The 5,000-nt window shown below is 50.2% G+C and overlaps 1 non-coding gene across 1 annotated transcript; it reads left to right on the top strand.

Moving 5' to 3' along the window:
* Window positions 1-2,108: 2,108 nt before the first annotated feature.
* LOC142986961 (small subunit ribosomal RNA) lies at window positions 2,109-4,010 on the top strand. The gene has a single exon (XR_012960485.1). It is a non-coding gene; the product is annotated as a small subunit ribosomal RNA (ribosomal RNA).
* The last annotated feature ends 990 nt before the right edge of the window (window positions 4,011-5,000 follow it).

Here is a 5,000-nt window from a genome sequence, read left to right on the forward strand (position 1 = left end):
TAATACACGAACCGAATAAACATCTAATACACTCGCTACACGCTCGCATGCGCATGCGCAGCCCGCGCGCTTTTAATACACGAACCAACCGCAGCGAGGTCTCATTGCATTGTTACGACGATGATGAATAATAAATAGCGTTAGTTAACCTCAAATCATTATACATACATACATAATAATAATAATAATAATATAACTCACCTTCATTTATTTTCCCCCGAGTTGTCCGAGTTGAGAGGTTTTCTCGCCCTCAAAGCGTGTGAGGGTGATGAAACTCACCCCAAGCTGAAAACATAAGTTTCGTTGCAACTCTTCTGCCCTCTCGGTGTCACTGAAAATCAGAACAGAACCAGAATCAATGTTTTGCCTTTTTTTTTTTTTTTTTTGGGACTGTGGTACGAAGGGGAACGGCGACGGGGGAGGGGGAGGGGGGGGGGGGTGATAAGACCGGGGAGGGGGGGGGGGTGCTCGCATGCACCCCCTCCTGCAATCAATATACGATCACACAATGACGCACCATAGCACTACCTCTACCCTCCCCCCTCCCCTCCCCTTAATCACCCACCGCCCCCTTGAACCCCTTTGCTCCCCCTCTCCCTCCCCGTCTACCCGCTATCACTGTAATAATACCCTGCCGATCCGACTACTGAAAAAACCCTCCTATATTCAGCAAATTAAGCCCCCCCCCCCCCCCCCGCTCCCCCCTCCCCTCTTGGCCTGGGGGGGGGTGAGGGGTGAGGCGTCGGAGGTCTGGGTAATTGTGTCATCGACAGGACAAAAACAAAATCCTGCTCGTCGAACACACATATGTATATTATTATGTACACACACACGGCGAAACGCGCAAACCCGACGACACAGACTCTACGATTTGACATATGTGTACAGCGGTGCGATCGTCATTTGTTTCACGACAAACGACGATCGGCGGCGAGTGCGAGCGCGAGATAGAGCTGTTTCACAACATAGAGTCAGTCTCCGTCGTTTGTTGTCTCACTTCGGCGACTCGACTCTGTGTTGTTGACGGGCGGCGGGCGCGCATCATCACGAAAAACACATATATATGCACCCCGAAAGAAAACAAAAAAAAACGGTGTGCATATATATGTGTTATGTGTTATAATCGTCTACGAATTGGACTGTGTGCTAGTGTTGTCATGTGTGTTTCTACTCTACACAGCAACATATGTGCACACACGAAGTAGTTGTACGATTATCACGAGTAGAGAGTGATGTATGTGCTTGACCGCGGCGGAGTGTTTTCGACGCGACGAATAAAATCTTTGCTATAAGAAAACACTCTCTCGACTCTCGTTCGTGTACCGTCCGTGAGTGTGCATTCGTTCGTTCGTTCGTTCGTTCGTTCGTTCGTTCGTGCGCCGCCGCTGTGCAGGCTAGGGCGACAACGCGTTCTTATTCGTTGTCCGCTCTATCATAAATATTTATCATCACTCTCGTTTGTTCGATAATAGAGAGTACGAGAAAGAGACGACGCTAGACTTTGCTACCTATGTATATATGTAATAAAGTCGCGTCGTTACAGACAGACAGGACGACTCGACTATCGTCGTCGTCGTCGTCGTCGTCGTTCGTCGTCTCTCGTATTCTCTCGGATAAAACGAGAGAGATAGATGAATCTCTTTAACTGTGTGGGCCGACGGACCGTTGTGTATGCACGAGTCCGTATAGAATCGAAGCGGTCCCGAGAAAAATTTTACTTACACCTCTATCTAGCGAGGCATTACTCTATAGACACCGGGCGGAATCGTGATTGTTTCACATCCGTATTGTGTTAAACGTTTTTTTAAATAAAATGTGAACGCGTCTCGGTACGAACGTTCCCAATTGGGGCCACGTCAGTGTGTCCTGAAAATGCAGGCGGGCAGCGGACGTTTGACGTGTTTGAGATACAACCGTTTCAAACGTTCGCCCGTCGGCGACCCCAAACTCTCTATGTGCGCACAACACTACATATAAATATTTATTTACATGTGCGTGTTGTGTGTACGTTTTACAGAGCTCGCCCGTAACGCGTCGGCGTGATCTAGGATCGTCGACGCGCGGGATCGACGGAGTGCGCGCTACGAGCGCGTGTTCTATTCGATAGCTCCCTGGTTGATCCTGCCAGTAGTTATATGCTTGTCTCAAAGATTAAGCCATGCATGTCTCAGTGCAAGCCGTATTAAGGCGATACCGCGAATGGCTCAATATATCAGTTTTGGTTCCTTAGATCTTACTCAGTTACTTGGATAACTGTGGTAATTCTAGAGCTAATACATGCAATCAGAACTCTGACCAGTGATGGGATGAGTGCTTTTATTAGATCAAAACCAATCGACGGAGGGCCCCGCGTCTGAAGTCGTTAATTTTGATGAATCTGGATAACTTTTGCCGATCGCATGGTCCAGTACCGGCGACGCATCTTTCAAATGTCTGCCTTATCAACTTTCGATGGTAGTTTCTGCGACTACCATGGTTGTCACGGGTAACGGGGAATCAGGGTTCGATTCCGGAGAGGGAGCCTGAGAAACGGCTACCACATCCAAGGAAGGCAGCAGGCGCGCAAATTACCCACTCCCGGCACGGGGAGGTAGTGACGAAAAATAACGATACGGGACTCTTACGAGGCCTCGTAATCGGAATGAGTACACTTTAAATATTTTAACGAGGAACAATTGGAGGGCAAGTCTGGTGCCAGCAGCCGCGGTAATTCCAGCTCCAATAGCGTATACTAAAATTGTTGCGGTTAAAAAGCTCGTAGTTGCATTTGTGCGCCGCGCTGTCGGTGCACCGCATCCGCGGTGATACTGACACGTCTGCGGAGCATATCGTCGGTGAGCCGGCGGTAATACGCCGGTTCAATATCAAAATCCTATCGCGGTGCTCTTCGGTGAGTGTCGAGGTGGGCCGACAATTTTACTTTGAACAAATTAGAGTGCTCAAAGCGGGCTCAAAATGCTGCTTGAATATTTCGTGCATGGAATAATAGAATATGATCTCGGTTCTATTTTGTTGGTTTTCAGAACTCCGAGGTAATGATTAATAGGGATAACTGGGGGCATTCGTATTGCGACGTTAGAGGTGAAATTCTTGGATCGTCGCAAGACGAACATCAGCGAAAGCATTTGCCAAAGGTGTTTTCATCAATCAAGAACGAAAGTTAGAGGTTCGAAGGCGATTAGATACCGCCCTAGTTCTAACCGTAAATATGTCATCTAGCGATCCGCCGACGTTACTACAATGGCTCGGCGGGCAGCTTCCGGGAAACCAAAGATTTTGGACTCCGGGGGGAGTATGGTTGCAAAGCTGAAACTTAAAGGAATTGACGGAAGGGCACCACCAGGAGTGGAGCCTGCGGCTTAATTTGACTCAACACGGGAAATCTCACCAGGCCCGGACACCGGAAGGATTGACAGATTAACAGCTCTTTCTTGATTCGGTGGGTGGTGGTGCATGGCCGTTCTTAGTTGGTGGAGCGATTTGTCTGGTTAATTCCGGTAACGAACGAGACTCTAGCCTGCTAAATAGGCGTCGTCATTTAGGTGTGCGTGGCTCCGTCACGCAACTCACTGGCGACGTATTAAAATTCTTCTTAGAGGGACCGGCGGCTTCGAGCCGCACGAGATTGAGCAATAACAGGTCTGTGATGCCCTTAGATGTCCTGGGCCGCACGCGCGCTACACTGAAGGAATCAGCATGTTCTCCCTGGCCTAGAGGCCCGGGCAACCCGCTGAAACTCCTTCGTGCTGGGGATTGGGGTTTGCAATTATCCCCCATAAACGAGGAATTCCTAGTAAGCGCGAGTCATAAGCTCGCGTTGATTACGTCCCTGCCCTTTGTACACACCGCCCGTCGCTACTACCGATTGAATGATTTAGTGAGGTCTTCGGACCGACACGCGGTGGCTTCACGGCCGTCGGCGTTGCTGGGAAGTTGACCAAACTTGATCATTTAGAGGAAGTAAAAGTCGTAACAAGGTTTCCGTAGGGGAACCTGCGGAAGGATCATTAACGTGTTGTCGTTGTTGTCGTCGCGCTGTTTTTGTTGTCGTTGTGCACACACAACACACACGATGAACGATGATGGACGATGATGGTGATGATAATATTTATATATCCTAAACACCCAAAACTCAAAAAAGAGACTCTGTTCGACGGTGGGTGGCGCATCTCGCGCCGCCACCCGACGCCACGGTCCTCCGTCGCTACGGGCCTGGCACCCTCTGCGGGAAAACGGCCCCGTTCAAGACGAACTTGGACAGGAGCGACCGCGACGAGAAAGCGGAACCTCCCGAACACCACATCTCCCGCCGCCTGAACAACGGCGGGATTCAGTGCTGGGCTTCTTTCCTGTTCGCTCGCCGCTACTAAGGAAATCCTAGTTAGTTTCTTTTCCTCCGCTTACTAATATGCTTAAATTCGGCGGGTGATCCTCCCTGATCTGAGGCCAACGATAAAAAAATGAGGCAGACGCGATATCCGTCAGCGTTACGACGACGCAACCGTCCCGGAGGAACGACGACGGCGTCGATGCGCTCTTCGGACGTCGAGTCCGCCTACTGTGTGTATTGCGCGAAGATCGCGACGATATTAAATCACTCACGACACATAACACGGTGCGTGCGTACACACACGCTCAACCCTCTCTATACATACACCGCCATGCGGCAAAAGTATTTCGAAGAGTCGAGCGCGCCGCTAGCGTATATGTGCGCGATATGAGATATTTCGCATATCATGCACTGTCCGCAGGCGAAGGACCAAGGAGTCTAGCATGTATGCGAGTCATTGAGATAATAAAACTGAAAGGCGCAACGAAAGTGAAGGCGTGCGCTTGTCGCGCGCTCAGGGAGGATGGAGCGTCGATCTCGGTCGATCTCTCGCACTCCCGAGGCGTCTCGTTTCCAATCCGTGAATGCAGGCGCGCTCTGAGCATAAATGCTGGGACCCGAAAGATGGTGAACTATGCCTGGTCAGGTCGAAGTCAGGGGAAACCCTGAT

Source organism: Anticarsia gemmatalis, unplaced genomic scaffold (assembly GCF_050436995.1).
Source record: "Anticarsia gemmatalis isolate Benzon Research Colony breed Stoneville strain unplaced genomic scaffold, ilAntGemm2 primary ctg00000049.1, whole genome shotgun sequence".
Classification (NCBI taxonomy): Eukaryota; Metazoa; Arthropoda; class Insecta; order Lepidoptera; family Erebidae; genus Anticarsia; species Anticarsia gemmatalis.